General features: G+C 48.6%; 1 long non-coding RNA gene across 1 annotated transcript in view; it reads right to left on the bottom strand.

The window, feature by feature from the left end:
• Nucleotides 1-3,402: 3,402 nt before the first annotated feature.
• LOC119963459 overlaps nt 3,403-17,618 on the bottom strand; it is a 39,156-nt gene continuing 24,940 nt past the window's right edge. Inside the window, exon 3 of the long non-coding RNA XR_005460110.1 lies at nt 3,403-3,819. This is a non-coding gene — a long non-coding RNA (uncharacterized LOC119963459). The remainder of the gene's footprint in view (nt 3,820-17,618) is intronic.

Here is a 17,618-nt window from a genome sequence, read left to right as displayed (position 1 = left end):
GCCGGGAACCGGACCTGGGTCCACGGCGCCGCAAAGCAATAGCGCCAACCACCGTGCCACTGTACCGCCCATCCTGGAGTCAGGGGCCAAGTAGCAACACAAATAGGAAGCTGACCACAAACCAGTATTGAGAGGAGAGGGGTTAAAGATAGTTACTCAAAATGTCACCCAAGGTACGAATCAAACTTGGATTCTTAGCGCAGCGAGGCAGCAGTGCTAACCACTGTGCCGCTGTGGACAAGTGAAATCTCAGCTTTCAGAAAATAACTATTTTCGCCTTTTAAAAGTGGCCAGTGTTTCTCGACAAAACAAAACAGGTTGAAATTTGACGACTGATGAATGGTCACTGCAGCTTTTCATTTCCAAAATTATTAAACTGAATTCAAAATTTTAGCTGCGACTTGAACTCAGGTTTGCTGGAATAAACCTCCCAAACTTAGAATTACTCGCCTAGGCTTATGGAGATTAGTCCAGTGAGCACCATACGTATGATTCAATATGGCTGACATAATTGCAGGTTCCGGCTACACTCCCTCTATGCTGGCATTAGTAAAAATGACCACAAAACTGCAGGATTATCGTAAAAGTCCCACTGGTTGTCTAATACCTTTACAGGTAGAAACCTGTCATCCCTTCCCTATTATGATGGTATTCCAACCTGCCTATATTTAAAATCACCAATATCATTCCCCTGTTCTTATTACTGTACATTATTTGCATTTATCCTCCTCCATCTCTTCTCCATTGCTTGATGTAATGCCATTTCCCTATCCACTTACTAATTCTTTTTTTCATAAATTTTGAGAACTCAAATTTTTTTTTCCAATTAAGGGGCAATGTAGCGTGGCCAATCCAACTACCCTGCACATCTTTGGGTTGTGGCGGGTGAGACATATGTAGACACAAGGAGAATGTGCAAACTCCACACGGACAATGACCCGGGTCCGCGATCGTACCCGGGTCCTCGGCGTCGTGAGGCAGCAGCGCTAACCACTGCGCCACCGTGCTGCCCCCACTTATTAATTCTATCTGTCGTGATTCTGTCTCAATGCAACCTCAGGATATTTTCACATTCCAGCACTGTGACAAAATCCTTTATCAACACTAGTTTAGTCATCTTCTAGAGCTGGTTTAGCACACTGGGCTAAATCGCTGGCTTTTAAAGCAGACCAAGTGCAGGCCAGCAGCACGGTTCAATTCCTGTACCAGCCTCCCCGAACAGGCACCGGAATGTGGCAACTGGGGGCTTTTCACAGTAACTTCATTGAAGCCTACTCGTGACAATAAGCAATTTTCATTTCATTTCATTTTCATATCCACTAGATTGGCGAGGCGTGACTTATTGCTTCCAACCCCCTCTTGCATCCCCTCTGCTCGCTCGTGAGACTGCCAAATAATTTTCCCACTGCAAAGATTGCATTAGCAGGTTTATGATTCCTGGGTTGACACCTCACCCCCATGTCAGATATTGGAATATATGTTTATTATGCAGCCCTTGGTTGCATCTATGTTGTGGATGGAACTCCGGATAATCTGACTTACAGTCTCGGCTCTTTGGAATCATTCCCTTGAGAATGAGAATGTGGTACCAGCTGGCCCAGTTTCCTTGCAGACTCTGGAAGACATGAAGCTGTGTTTGTCCTGCGCAGGATCTTGCCGTTCAAAATATTCCCGGTTATTTCGAAAGTAAGTTATGTCTGTTCAGTCAATTTGTGACAGTGCCTGATTCTTCTGATGCCGCTGTCCCCCTTTTCCTACAGGCCTCTGTTGTTGATTTGCTGTCACCTTTAATTTGGAATATTGATTCCATAAACCCTTGTTGCTCCACGCACCTAATTCAGTGACTAAAGTGATGCATTTTTTAAAAAACGTTTTTATTAATGTTTTCGATTTTGAAAAATCTTGCAAGACACATACATTTTTATAAAACTCTTGAAACATCAAACAATAAAAATAATACAAAAGAGAACACAGTCCTACACACCCAACCACCCCCCCCCCCCCCCCCCCCATTAGTAACTGACGGAGATTAGTTTTTTGAATTAAGTAATTAAAGGCCGTCATGTCTGGTAGAACCCTTCGACCAATCCCCTCACAGTGTATTTAACTTTCTCTAGATATAAAAATGCCTATTAGATCCCCTAACCATGCCGCGGCACTTGGTGGGGCTGGAGACTTCCACCCCAGCAGGACCCACCTCTGGGCAATCAACGAGGCGAAGGTAAGGACATCTGCCTCCGCCGCCGCCCGCCTCCGTCTGCAATCCCGGGCGAGACTGACACCCAAAATATGGCAACCAAAGTTCAGGACTCCAGTTTGATTAAAGTGGTGCATTTTAATCATCTCAGCAAATCCGACAAATTTATGTTACAAAAACAACTATTTGCCTTCCTGTCACATCTTTAACTTGGTAAAACCTCCCAAGACAGTTCAAAGGAGCGTGTTTAAGCAAAAAAACTATCACTGTCAACAATGGTGGAAGAAGGAAATTGGGGTGCAGAAGAGGCCAGGGGCTGGATTCTCCGACCCCCCCCCCCCCCCCCCCCCCCCCCCCCCCCCCCCCGGCGGGTCGGAGAATCACCGGGGGCCGGCGTGAATCCCGCCCCCAAAGTTTCCGGCACCAGAGATTTGGCGGGGGCGGGAATTGCGCCGCGCCTGTCGGCCGCATCCCTCCCGCCGATTCTCCGGCCCGCGATGGGCCGAAGTCCCACCGCTGTCCTGCCGGTCCTGCCGGTCCTGCCGGCGTGAATCAAAGCACCTACCTGACAGGCGGGACCAGGCGGCGCAGGCGGCGGCTCCTGGGGGGGGGGGGGGGGTGCGGGGCGATCCGGCCTCGGGGAGATGCCCCCACGGTGGCCTGGCCCGCGATCGGGGCCATCTGATCGGTGGGTGGGTCTGTGCCGTGGGGGCACTCTTTTCCTTCTGCGTTCGCCATAGTCTTTACGATGGCGGAGGCGGAAGTGACCCGCACCCCTGCGCATGCATGGGGATGACGTCAGCAGCCGCTGACGCACCGGCGCATGCGTGGACTTCCGCCGGCCGGCGAAGTCCCTTCGGCAGCGGCTGCCGTGGCGCTAAAGGCCTTTCCCGCCGGCTGGCGGGGCGCCAACCATTCCGGCGCGGGCCTAGCCCCTCAAGGTTAGGGCTTGGCCCCTAAAGGTGCAGAGATGTCCGCACCTTTGGGGCGGTCTGACGCTGGAGTGGTTCACGCCACTCCATCCTGCCTGGACCCCCCGCCGGGTACGGGAGAATCCCACCCCAGAACTGGAGAAACATGAAGTTCTCAAAGATTTGTCAGGATGAATGGGGAGCTGGGGGTTATACAGTCCATGGCTGGGCAAAAAAGGCAAATAAGTTGAGTTCTGTCCCCCTGCCCTTTAGTGGGGGGGGGGGGGGAAATTTTAGACTGGAAAAGTTGTATTTCTGCCAGCCCGGTGGAAGTATTGGATATAATAATTGTCATTCTATTGCAGAAAGTAGTATAAATATTCAGTGAAGAGTCACCTGTGACTGATGGTTTATTTCTCCGACTGTTTGCAGTCCAGAACAAGATATCTGACTCCAGAATATTCTCTTACCAAATTGTGTTTTTCCACTGTTGATGTCTATATTTGCTCATGTGTAACATTCTAGTCCTGCTCTGGGTTGTCTGCCGAACAAAAGACATCTATAGGTGAGCAGGTCTTTAGAATGATTCATAATCCCCAAGAGGGAATGCCTTTCATCTAGTTCCTATCTATCTGCACTTGGAGTTGTGCTCCAGCTTGGCTCTTGGAATCATTGGAACATGCATACCTTCCCAGTCTGTCAACTTGAACTCTGTAGAGAAGGAAAGAGAAAATAGAAGGATAAAATAACGATGACTTTAACCCGTGTCTGCGTGGGTTGCCTCCGGGTGCTCCGGTTTCCCCCCACAGTCCAAAGATGTGCAGGTTAGGTGGATTGGCCATGCAAAATTGCCCCTTAGTGTCCAACAGTTTAGATGGGAGTACTGGGTTACGGGGATGGGGTGGAGCTGTGGGTTTAAGTGGGTTGCTCTCTCCAAGGGCCGGTGCAGACTTGATGGGCCGAATGGCCTCCTTTTGCACTGTACGGATTCTATGGATTCTATGCAGTTGATTACATAGTGGAACAAATCAGTTCAATGCATCAGATGGACTGAATCCTGCTCCATACTTAATCCTCAAGCAACATCCTTAAAATCAGATTATCTGGTGATTATCACAGTTCTGTTTATGGGGCCTTGGCTGCTATATTTCCCACATTAAGACAATGACGACTTCATTGACTATACAGCATTTTGGGAAATCCAGAAGGTGCGATATAAATGCCAGATCCTGCCTTTAATTTTAACATATTTTCTTTTTCACCGTGATGCGTATACTATGATACGTTTCATGGCAACCAATTGTTCGGCTATAAGAGTTTGTTCTCAATACATTGGGAGAGAAGTTTCAAAAGGTCTGGAAGACACTCTTTTCTGAGAGCAGTGCCCTTTTAACGACAATTTGTTCCATTTTTCTGGAATTGAGTTAATATAAAACACATAATGAAAGCAATAGCCAAGTGTTAAGAAAAACCTGGAATGAGAAAAGGGCATTTAACGCACTAAAACCTAAAACTGCTGGGCCTGCCTTCTATTACAATCAAACATACCAATAAACTGTGGTTTAGCTGTGAGGGTAGTCAGGGTTACAGCATTTTTAAAAAATAACAAAATCTAAGCCTGTAAAACAAAGCATTGTTATTTAGTCTCCACGTTCCTATGGATTTGAAGAAATATGAGAATATTTGGTGTTTTGCACCATATACTGATTATTTAAGTACATCTGATTTTCACAAGTGCAATGATTGAGTACAGATGCTTTCGTTGCAATGGAAAGCTAATTAAAATTAACCACAGTGAGTCTGTGTCCAGTTCCGTGGTACTGTACCAAGCAGATTGAGTCACTCATCAGTGTTCGTTAGTGCAGGGAATTGCACCTATTAAGGTTAGCATGGGCTATGCCCAATGAACAATATCAAATGATCACTAAAAAAGATTAAATGCAGAACATTAACAGGCTCATCTTTAACTGCAACTAGTGAATCAGAAACATGGCGGGTGTTTACCAGGTTCTTGGAGCTAGGGTGAGGAAAATTAGAAAAAAAAATAAGTGTTGGGAGGAAGCGATGTTTCTGAGCACTGCTGGCAATCCGCCCAGTGGTGGCGGAAAGCCAATTAATGCTGTTAATGAAGCAATTAGCAGCCATTTACCGAGGGTTAATGGAATTTTACCGGCGGTGTACAGTAACCCTGCAGTGTCTGTTGCTCATCAGTCCACAGGAACCAAGTGAACAGTGGGGGGGGGGGGGGGGGGGTTTGGAGGTCGGAGCACCACGAAAATAATGTACAATCTGTTCGCTAAATTGGCAAATCTGGCATGGTCCACAGGCACGGGCTTACCATTCAATGATTATCTCCCAGAGAATGATGTCGCAGTGATTGTTATGGCGTCTGATTTTCACAAGAAATAATTGTGGGAGAGAAAGCAGGAGAATGGGGACGAGAAAAATATCAGCCATGATCGAATGGCAGAACAGACTCGATGGGCCGAGTGGCCTAATTCTGCTCCCATGTCTTCTAGTCTTTTGGTCTATTTCTGGTGGCTCTCCAAGGTTTGGGTCTTTCTCCATCTCTCGGCATTTTGTGAAGGTTCTCTTGACCATCTGGACATGTCTTTCTGTAAACTCATGTCCTTGTGGGTCTTGTGGTGATGATGTGATGATTTTGAACCTATACTGTTCAGTGAATTCCTTAAAATTCTCTGAAGATAAATTCATAGAATCTCTGCAGTTCAGAAGGAGGCCATTCAGCCCATCGAGTCTGCACTGGCCCTCTGAAAGAGCACCATATCTAGGCCTACTCCCCCACCCTATCCCTGTAACCCACGTATTGATCATGCCCAATCCACCTAACCTGCACATCTTTGGACTGTTGGAGGAATGTTACATTTTGAGAAATCCCTTGCTCAATGAAAAAGACTCATCGAGCTGAGCTGATTGTTGTAGCTCTCAGATCTTTCATTCTCGAATTATAGGGAACTTTGATTAGCAGTGCGCAACTGATCCTGAATATCATCCGGAATATCCGGCATATCATCCTTAATTGTGTGTGAATAAGTCAGCTCCAACAGTATAACATAGTTTAGGTTTTACTTCAGTAGATATTTCCTCCTCTTTTTGCTGTGGGTTTCTGTACTTCTGCCATACATTACATGTGGACACCATGGCCTGGATTCTCCAATTTTGCGGCTAAGTGCTGACGCCGGCGTGGGAAAGGTGGCATTTACCATGCCAAAATCGGCACCAAACCCTCACCGATTCCAGGACCGGTGAGGGGCTAGCAGCGGCGCCGGGTAACAATCCCGGCTCTGGCGCCAAAAACGGCCAGAGAATGGCCGGGTCCGTGGCCGCGCATGCGCAGGGCGACGACTCTGTAGCAGTCACGCCGTACAACATGGCATCTGCCATGTCCGGACCCAACCTGCCAGCTAGTGCTCCCCTGGACCCCCCTCGCCATCCCTCAACAGCCGCCCCAGCACTCGCCGAAGACCCACGGCCAACGGCATGGCTCCCCACCCCACCCCCCCCCCCGACTTGTGGCGGCGCTGGTCACAGTCCGCAACCACCATGCGAGGTTGACAAAGACTCAGAGCACTTTGAACTCCGCTGTGAACTCGGCCCATCGGGGGCGGAGCATTGGGGGAAGGCCTTCAGATGTCGCCCTGAGGCTGTCCCAACGGCGAGCGGCGTATTCCCCGACGATGCTGTTTGGAAGGGGCGGAGCACCCAAAAACAGGCTCCGCCCCTGATTTTGGTGTAAAAAGTGAATCTCCGCCTGATCGCCGATTACAATATCGGCGTCAGACAACGGTGAATCTCACCCCATATTTTCAATGTCTTTGTTGATACCTATTCTGTACACATCTGATCTGACTCTGAGTTTAAACGTCTCCGTTCCCATGTGGCATTCACGTGTCTTGTGGAGAAGTTATTTCTGCATCGTTTTGGGTATAATTATTCTAGATCCGGCAGAACAGTATCTGCCAGTAAGATGTCATCTCTGATCGATAAATATTGCTGTATTACGGGCTGTGTTTGCTGAATCTTATCGAGCCATCCCCAGGGCGCTTACTAAGAGAGCATCTGTAAATCTTCGTCTTTGCTACTCTTGTCACTATTTTGATGAGTTTTGGTGATGGATCCTTAAACTAAATCTTTCATTGGATGTTGCTCTTGTGGTGACGTATTACAGAGTGAAATTGTGGCGTTGAAGCCTCTGCAGTCTAGCTGTTGCTTTACACAGATTTCTTTTTCAAATTTAGACTACCCAATTCAGATTTTCCAATTAAGGAGCAATTTAACCCAAGCTAACATGGGGAGAATGTGCAAACTCCACACGGACAGTGACCTAAAGCCGGGATCGAACCTGGGACCTCGGCACCATGAGGCCACAGTGCTAACCACTGCACCACCGTGCTGCCCTTACACAGATTTTTCAAGGTTCACTGTCCACTATGAACTTTCTCCCATTGAGATATGTATGATATTTCTCACATCCATAAGCTTCCTTTCTATGTTAGCAAATCTGGTCTCAGCTGAGGTTAGAATTTTGGATCCATATTCTATTGGCTTTCCCTCTTGTTCAAGGGCTGCTCCCAGTCCCTTGGTTGAAGCATCCATTGGAAAAGTGCATGTTTCATTCTGTTGTAATATGACAGACTTGCCTCGTTGCATACGACCTATTTGAGTTTATTGAAACTCTTCTCATGTGACTCTGACCACTGGTACTCATCTTCTCTCATTGGTTCGTGATGGTTGGTTGCATGTTCTGGCATGTGACGTATGAAAGAATTCATCCATTGGATCAAGCCAAGGGAACTTATCAACTCCTTCTTGTCCCCTGAGCCTTCCATTGCAGAGATTGTTGTGACATTTCCAGAACCCACTTGATTCCGTCAAGTGTGTACACTATTGCGAAGAACCGGCATTCTGTCACCTTCACAATGGATTCATCTGCCTTTAGCATGATCCCAGCTTTTCTGTTTCTCTCCATGGCTTCATGTCGATGATGGTCATGATCTTATTCATCTACTTTATAGAACTGGATATCATCAGCAATGCTGACTGTCTCTTTAAACTCTCGTTATGTCTCATTCACTTTCTACTGGAACACATCCTGGCTCACTTTAAGGCCAAAAGGTAGACACAGGAATTTGTGCAGGTCAAAGGTTGTGTTGAATGTTGTCAACAGCAAAGATTCCTAATCAAGCTTCACATTCCAGTAGCCATTCCTGGCATCAAGCTTGCAGAAAACCTATGCCCCTGCCAATGCTGATGTGGTCTTTTCCAGTGTTGGAATAGGATAATGATCCCTCTTTATTGCCTATGTAAAATCTTTGGAACCAAGGCAAATTCTTAGCCTTCCTTTCGGTTTCTCACTCACCACAATAGAATTTAAGTATTGTTGATAAAAGAAACTTTCTATCCAAGTTATTCCTCTTGCACTCATTAGAACAGCTATGTGAGATAAACCAAAAGTAAAGAGAACAATAATTTATACTTCATGCAAAGAGATTGCTAATTGGTTGGCAAGTGCACTCTGATTGGTAGAGGCAGTGCCCTGGAGAGTGCAGCAGAGAACAGTTAACTGTCAAGCTCTTGTTTCAAATTCAAACAAGGTAGATCCATAGTGATTGGTCAAGGCATTGCCATGGAAAATTAGCCATGGAATGGCAGTCCGCCAGGCTTTTGTTTAATTGTAAAAAGCGTAACACATGGACATCCTCCATCTGTCTACAAATCTTTCAATCTTGTTGTGAAATTGTCCACAGGCTCACCTGATTCCTTCCTGAGGTCTTCAAATCAATGTTGGTAGATTGGATGATTTGACTTTGGCTGGAGATGTGTGGTGAATTTTTTTGAAACTTTTGTCTGGGTTCCTGCTGTCACCTTCATGCAGCTGTTAAACAAATGTAATCCTGTCTCTCCTGCCCGCAAAAGGACATAGCTGACCCTTTTATCTTCAACAGTGTCTTTTAGTATACTCCTCAGTGTCAACTTGCACTGTTGCTTAAACTTCTCACATGCCTCTACGAGACCAGCAGCCTCTTAATTTATCCTGGGTTGGAGCCGTGTGTTTATTGTAGGGCAGCCATTTTGTTTTCTCATAATTTACTCAGGTTTTTTTCTCTCTCCCTTTCTGGTACTAATTTGGGTTGATTTTTTAACAATGTAATCCAGCACTTAGTTTGTTTCAAATATTTGGCTTTTTACCCACAGGTGCCCATTACCACCATGGTCTGTCTTCCGTTAAAAATAATCAGACGTTAGGCTCCAAATGACGGAGCTTCATCAAGTGCATTTTTGCTGGCAACCGGTGGGCCGCCACATTGCTCCTCGGCACATGACTGCAGTCTGACAGTGAATGGGGCACCCCGAGATATATATTCGTATAATTACAATTAGTTCTTAACCTCTTGTATGAACACTATAACAATGTAGCAGTGGTGAAGAAGCGGCTGCTAGCTTCCTCCAGCTGTTTCACGTCTCCATTTCATCCCACCCTCTGCCATCCCATTGACCTCTACAGCATTCTCATGGCACCCGCTGTGAAGGCTGCCACTTGCCCTTACAATCGCACATGCTGATTCACCCTCCTCCCCACCCCGCCACCCCCAATTTGCCCGCCGTCCCTGATCAGGTGGTGATGCTGGAGGCACCCTCTTAATTGGATGCCTCCTGGAAGACGGTCACACCCGTGACATGGAAGTGGCCAGAAAAAAATTTAAGGTAGGAAAATTCAGCCCTATGGTATCCAAATGGTTGTCACAGAAAGAATCAAGAATCTGATGCTCATTTCTAGGTTTGGGAGGGGGGGCGTGGGTGGTGGTGCTTAACCATTTCCTCATGTCAGTCCTTCATTTGACCTTTTGTCTAAACTTAAGTTCTTTCCCCAGGATTTATATCACAGGCATTGAGAGGCGACCTGATAGAGGTCTACAAGATTATGAGTGGCATGGACAAAGTGGATAGTCAGATGTTCTTTCCTCGGGTAGGAGAGTCAAGTACTCGGGGACATAGGTTTAAAGAGCGTGGGGAAAAATTTAGAACAGATGTGCGATGCAATTGTTTTTACACAGAGGGTGGTAAATATATGTAACACGCTGCCTGGGGAGGTGATGGGAGCAGATACGATAGCGGCATTTAAGGGACATCTAGGCAAATATACGAATAGATCATAGATCATAGAATTTACAGTGCAGAAGGAGGCCCCAAGGCCAATCGAGTCTGCACCGGCCCTTACAAAGAGCACCCTACTCAAGCCCACGTATCTACTCGATTCCCGTCACCCTGACTTAACCTTTATGGACACTAAGGGCAATTTAGCATGGCCAATCCACCTAACCCGCACATCTTTGGACTGTGGGAGGAAACCGGAGCACCCGGAGGAAACCTACGCAGACACAGGGAGAACATGCAGACTCCACACAGACAGTGACCCAGCAAGGAATCAAACCTGGGACCCCGGAGCTGCGAAGCAACTGTGCTATCCACTGCACCACCGTGCTGCCCTAAATAGGGTAGGAATGGAAGTATACGGACTCCGTAAGTGCAGGTAGTTTTAGTTCAGGCAGGTACCATGGTAGGCGTAGGCTTAGAAGGCTGAAGGGCCTGTTCCTGTGCAATATTGCTCTTTGCTTGTATTACAAGTTTCACATTCTGCTGCTTCTACTAACCAATTCCCAAGCATTCCTCATTTCCTATTGATGTAAGATTACTCATTTAAGTCATTGGATAAAAAACACTCTCCTGTGGCCTTTACCTTTAACAATTCATATTCCTAATTTACTGGCTGCACTGAGAATGGACAGAATTGCAATTTCTCAAATAATTTATATACAGGGCCTTTAACACTGGAAATGTCCCAAGTACTTCAAACAATAGAGATCAAATAAATAACACCGTTAACACTAAGTGGCGAAAGAAGAGTTAGCCAAAAGATGGCTTGTTTGAAAGGTTCTGAAAGGTGAAGAAAAAAAAGAAGGCCGATGTTACTATCTTGTCAATTACTTTGTTAAAGGTCTGTTAATGTCATGTCAATTACACTGTTAAGGTTAAGAGAAACATGCGATGAGTGTTAGTTTGAACACATCTAAATAGGGGATAGCTGGGACACTGGATAGGGTGGGAGAGAGCTGTGAGATGTAACAAGTCAATAAATTTGCACACTAAAGAAAAGTTCCATGGCTTGGTTTTGGCTTCACCAACTGGCTTGGATCCTATTGACCGGAGAGAGGCTTGGGGAATGAAGCTCCAGAGAGGAAGGCTGAGGAGCCTGAAATGTTTGAAATCAATGGTGGAGCTAAGTGGGGAGGGAGGTGGTTGCACAAGATGCTCGAAATGTCAAGTGTAGAATGCTGTGGACAATACTGGTACAACCACAGCTCCTAGTTTTGGTGTATGGTGCCAGTTAAGCTGTTTGAATTAAAATAAATAAGATTTCATCCTGTGTAATATAATCATTGTTCTATTGCTTTACTGATTGTAGTGTAAGTTGCAGCATGTTGCTAACTTCATATAGGTGCGTCAGAAAATTGTACAAAGAAGTGGAAGGATTTGCAGTGTGATTAACACACCCTCTTAGCAGTAAACATCTTTGTACCATCAATAAGGTGGTTATCATCTCCTATGTTTAGCACACTGGGCTAAATCGCTGGCTTTGAAAGCAGACCAAGACAGGCCAGCAGCACGGTTCGATTCCCGTAACAGCCTCCCCGAACAGATGCCGGAATGTGGCGACTAGGCGCTTTTCACAGTAACTTCATTGAAGCCTACTCGTGACAATAAGCGATTTTCATTTCATTTCTATGTCAAGAGATTTTCATGGATTGATCGATATATTGTGGAAGATGGGAGATCCACACCTTCTGATTCAGCCATGGCAATGGTATCACTCAGTTCAATGATTACATAGGTTTTTACCACTGATGCAGTGAAATGTTAATCTTAAATTGTGATATTTTTATGTTCGTAGTCCCTTCAGTTTAATATGCATCCGAATAGTTTTAAAGGCAAGCAGTAACATGAATATAACACAAACACTCCATGACAATTATTTGCTTAAGCAATTTTTGATGAAGTAATATCTAATTTACAAAAAGCAAAGCAAGAGTTTTGTAATGGAGGGCGTCAAATCTACACATCCACATCTTAAACCAGTATCTGGTTTGGCTGCAGGAAAATTATTATTACATCCAACAGTTCTTATAGATCCGGGCTGGCATTCTCTCCTACCCAGCGGGGCGGGGGGTCCTGGCATGTCGAAGTGGCGTGAACCACTCCGGCGTCGGGTAGCCCCAAAGGTGTTCCGCACCTTTGAGGGCGAAGCCCTCACATTGAGGGACTAGGCCGGCGCAGGAGTGGTTTCCACTTCGCCGGCTGGCATGAACGGCCTTTGGCGCCACGCCAGCCGGGGCTGAAAGGACTTCGCCGGCCGACGTAAGTCTGCGCATGCGCCGGAGCGTCAGCAGCTGCTGGCGTCATACCGGCGCATGCACAGGGGAGGGGGGGGGTCTCTTCCGCCTCCGCCATGGTGAAGGCCATGGCGGAGACGGAAGAAAAAGAGTGCACCCACGGCGCAGGCCTGCCCGCCGATCGGTGGGCCCCGATCGCGGGCCAGGCCACCGTGGGGGCACCCCCCGGGGTCAGATCGCCCCGCGCCACCCCCCAGGACCCCGGAGCCTGCCCATGCCGCCAATCCCGCCGGTACCAGAGGTGGTTTAAACCACGCCGGCGGGAGAGGCCTGTCAGGGGCGGGTCTTCGGCCCATTGCCCGGGGGGTGGGAGAATTCCACCCCTGGTCTCAAAGGCAATTGTTATAAATCCTCTTACCAATTTCTTCCGAATTTCTGCCACCATAACTTTATCTGAGGTGCAGTAATGTGGCTTCTGTTGCACGTTTTGATGAAGTTAACAGACTGCAGGTTGATTGGAGGCTTCTGCTCAGCAGCCGCCAATTCTTCTACGACCCTCAGCTACGTCATTCCACACCTTATCAAATTACTCACCCACGGTACTTACGGTGGTGGCTATGAAGGAGTCAGTCGCACATTTGGTGGCTCCCGCTCGGGTCGGACGTTTGGACCTTTTCCCCCGATTTTCTACCGGACCCGAACTGTAAAACTGTCGACAGAGGCGATTGTTACTGAATTCCCACATCGGTGCCTGGGGAGGAGGACTAGAAGTGCTCGTGAGGGCAGAAACAGAAAGACAGAGAAGGCTTGGGCTGAAGCTGCAGCAGGAGACAGCATGGCGGAGGACCGGACCTCTGGTTTGTCGACCCAGTGGTCAACGGAGCAGCTGATGCAAGTTATTCAGGAAGGCTTTGCTAAGCAGAAACAGGACTATTGGACCCGATAAAAGAGTCGATTGAGCGGCTGGAGCTTAGATTGGAGCCCAAGATGGGGTGATCCAGAAGGTGGAGAAGGCCCTGGCTGAGCAAGAGGAACATCAAACTGCGGTGGAGTTGGAGGTGGGGATGCTGAGAGACCAGCAGAAGAAGCTCCTGGAGAAGGTGGAGGACCTAGAGAATGGGTCCCGCAGGCAGAACATAAGAATTGTTGGGTTCCCGGAGGGTTCCGAAGGAGCGGACGCTGGGCCATACATCGCAGATATGTTTGAGAAGCTGCTGGGGGATGGGGCATTCTGCCGACCCTTAGAGTGGACAGGGCTCACAGAGCACTCGCGAGGAAGCTGCGAACGGGAGACCCCCCGAGGGCAATGGTGGTGAGATTCCACAGGTACTCGGATAAGGAGCGCATTCTACAGTGGGCCAAGCAGACACGGAGCTGTAAGTGGGACAATAGTATCCTGCGGGTCTACCAAGACCTGAGTGCTGGGGTGGACAGGAGAAGAGCAGGCTTCAACCAGATTAGGTCGATCCTTTTTAAGAAAAAGGTGAAGTTCAGACTGTTGTATCCGGCCCGTCTCTGGGTCACGTACAAGGAACAGCACTTTTATTTTGAGTCGCCTGAGGACGCGCTGGCCTTCGTGAAAAGGAAAGGACGGGTGGTGGACAGAGAACATTTGAACTTTGGTGCAACGTGCATGTTTTTTTTTCTTTTTGTTTCTCTGTTCTTTAAAAAAAGTTTCTCGTTTTTAGTTTTGTGGAAGCTGTTTGTGATGCCTTCTTTATTGATTTGGGACCAGTGGCAGAGCTGAGTGAGTTTAGGTTTTCATTTGCACTGTTGGGGGATGGAGGTGTGCTTGTTTAGATTTTGGTGTTTTTCTGTTGGGCAATTGTGTCGGAATTGTTTGCTGTTGGAGTTTGTTTGTATGAGCGGGGGGAGGGTGGGGAAGGAACAATAGGTGGGAGACTATCCGGCACCAGGGATGGGGACCACCAAGCTAGCTGGGCGGGCTAACTCACGGAAGGGGGGGGGGGAGATCCATGGAGATTTGGGCAGCCGAGGGTGAAGGAGCTCTCCTTCTGCTCACACGTGCATAAAGTGTACTTCCGGGTCGATTTCTTCATTTTCAGCAGGGCCTTACTGGCAGGGGTGGTGGACACAGGGTACTCGGCAATCACAATCTCAGACCATGCTCTCCACTGGGTTGAACTGCAGGTTAGTAAAGACAGTAACCAGCGCCTGCATTGGAGGTTAGATGTGGGACTTTTGGCTGACGAAGGGGTGTGCGAGCGGCTGAGGAAATGTATTCAGAACTTCCTGCAGGTCAACGACACGGGGGAAATGTCAGCAGCGGTGGTCTGGGAAGCACTGAAGGCGGTGGTCAGAGGGGAGTTGATCTCAAAACGGGCCCATAGGGAGAAGGTGGACAGGGCGGAGACGGACCGACTGGTAAAGGAGATACTACAGATCGATAGGAGGCATGCGGAGACCCCAGAGGCAGGGCTATTAAGGGAACGGTGGAGGTTTCAGGCGGAGTTTAGCTTGCTGACCACAGGGAGGGCGGTGGAGCAGCTGAGAAAGGCGAGGGGGGCAATCTATGAGTATGGAGAGAAGGCCAGCAGAAAGCTTGCACAGCAGCTTAGAAAGAGGGAGGCAGCCAGAGAGAAAGGGAAAGTAAATGACAGAGACGGGAACCTGGTTGGAGGTTCAGCAGGGGTGAATAAGGCGTTTAGGGATTTTTACAGTAGGCTGTATAGGCCGGAACCCTCTACAGGGCCGGAGGGAATGAGGCACTTCTTGAGGGGGCTGAATTTCCCAAAGGTGGACGGGGAGCTGGTAGAAGGGCTGTGTGCCCCGATCGGGTTGGAAGAGATAGTGGAGGGTCTGAAGGCCATGCAGGCGGGTAAAGCCCCGGGGCCGGACATGTACCCAGTGGAGTTTTATAAAACGTTCTCTGGGATATTGGGGCCGGTGTCGATGAGGATGTTAATGAGGCAAGGGAGAGAGGGGTGCTGCCCCCGGCGATGTCACAGGCCATGATTTCGCTGATTCTGAAGCGGGACAAGAACCTGGAGCTGTTGATCCTACAGACTGATATCCCTGCTGAATGTGGACGCCAAACTGCTGACCAAACCTTTGTCCTCCAGGATTGAGGATTGTGTTCCAGGCGTTATTGGGGAGGACCAGACGGTGTTTGTTAAGGGTAGGCAGTTGGTGGCCAAGGTAAGAAGGCTGTTAAATGAGATCATGATGCCCCCGGAATGTAGAGAGGTGGAGGTAGTGTACGCAATGGATGCAGAAAAGGCTTTTGATCTGATAGAATGGGACTATCTGTGGGAGATACTGCGACAGTTCAGATTTGGGTGGGGCTTTATTGACTGGGTCAGGTTGCTGTATCAGGCTCCTGTGGCAAGTGTACGGATGAATAGGACAACATCGGACTATTTTGTACTGCACCGGGGGACGAGACAGGGATGCTCCCTCTCGTCTCTGTTGTTCGCGCTAGCTATAGAGCCATTGGCAATTTCTCTGAGAGCCTCAAGGGGCTGGTCCGGAGGGGGGGGGGGGGGGGGGTGGTGGTGGTGAAGCACAGAGTCTCGCTCTATGCAGACGAACTGCTTCTGTATGTATCGGACTCATTAGGGGGGATGGAAGAAATCATGAGGGTTCTAGGGGAATTTGGCCGGTTTTCGGGGTATAAGGTAAATATGGAGAAAAGTGAGATGTTTGCGGTCCAGGCGAGGGGACAGGAGAGGCGATTGGGGGAGCTGCCATTTAGATTAGTAGGGGGAAGCTTTAGGTACCTAGGCATTCAAGCGGTGTGGGAATGGGATCGGCTGCATAAATTAAATATGGCCCGACTAGTAGACCAAATGAAGGACGATTTTCGGAGATGGGACGCGCTCCCGTTGTCATTAGCTGGGAGGGTGCAGATGGTGAAGATGACGGTCCTCCCAAGATTCCTGTTCGTGTTCCAATGTCTCCCGATCTTTATTGCGCGGTCCTTTCTTAAACGGGTCAACAAAGTGATCTCTGGCTTTGTTTGGGCGCGCAAGACCCTGCAGGTAAGGAATGTAACGCTTGAGTGGAGTCGGGTAGAGGACAGGCTTTTAGTAACTATTACTGGACGGCGAATATAGCCATGATCAGGAAGTGGGTGGAAGGGGAGGGGTCAGCATGGGAGCGTATGAAGGCGGCTTCATGTAAGCGCACCAGTCTGGGGGCGTTGGTAACTGTGCCTCTGCCATTCCCGCCGGCACGGTACTCCACCAGCCCCGTGGTGGTGGCGGCCCGAGAGTCTGGGGACAATGGAGGAGAGGGAGCATCGGTCTGGTCCCCAATCTGTAATAATCACCAGTTTGCCCCGGGATTTATGGATGGGGGTTCCGGATATGGCGGAGAGCAGCGATTGAAAGAATGGGGGATATGTTTATAGAGGGGCGCTTTCCGAGTATGAGGGCGCTGGAAGAGAAGTTTGGCTTGGTGAGGGGCAACAAATTCAGGTATCTGCAGGTGCGGGACTTCCTATGTAAACCTTCCCACTCCTACTGCTAAGGGGGATTCAGGACAGGGTAGTTTCCAGAGGGTGGGTAGGAGAAGGGAGCATCTCAGACATTTACAAGGAACTTATGGGGTCAGAGGAGACGCAGACCGAGGACCTGAAGCGCAAGTGGGAGGGGGAGCTGGGAGGAGAGATAGAGGATGGTCTCTGGGCGGACACGCTGAGTAGAGTCAACGCATCCGCAACATGTGCCAGGCTCAGCCTGATATAATTTAAGGTCGTTCACCGGGCTCACATGATAGTGGCCCGGATGAGCAGATTCTTTGGGGTGGAAGACAGGTGCGCAAAATGTGTGGGAGGGCCAGCAAACCATGTCCACATGTTCTGGACATGTCCGAAGCTTAGGGGATTTTGGCAGGGGTTTGCAGATGTCATGTTCATGGTGTTAAAAACAAGGGTGGCGCCGAGTCCAGAGGTGGCGATTTTCGGGGTGTCGGAAGACCCCGGAATCCAGGAGGAGAAAGAGGAAGACGTTCTGGCCTTTGCTTCCCTGACAGCCCGGAGACGGCTACTATTAGCTTGGAGAGACTCAAAGCCCCCGAAGTCGGAGACTTGGCTATCGGACATGGCTAGCTTTCTCTGTTTGGAGAAAATCAAGTTTG

This window comes from Scyliorhinus canicula, chromosome 3 (genome assembly GCF_902713615.1).
Source record: "Scyliorhinus canicula chromosome 3, sScyCan1.1, whole genome shotgun sequence".
Lineage (NCBI taxonomy): Eukaryota > Metazoa > Chordata > Chondrichthyes > Carcharhiniformes > Scyliorhinidae > Scyliorhinus > Scyliorhinus canicula.
This window is presented reverse-complemented; position numbering and strand designations above follow the sequence as displayed.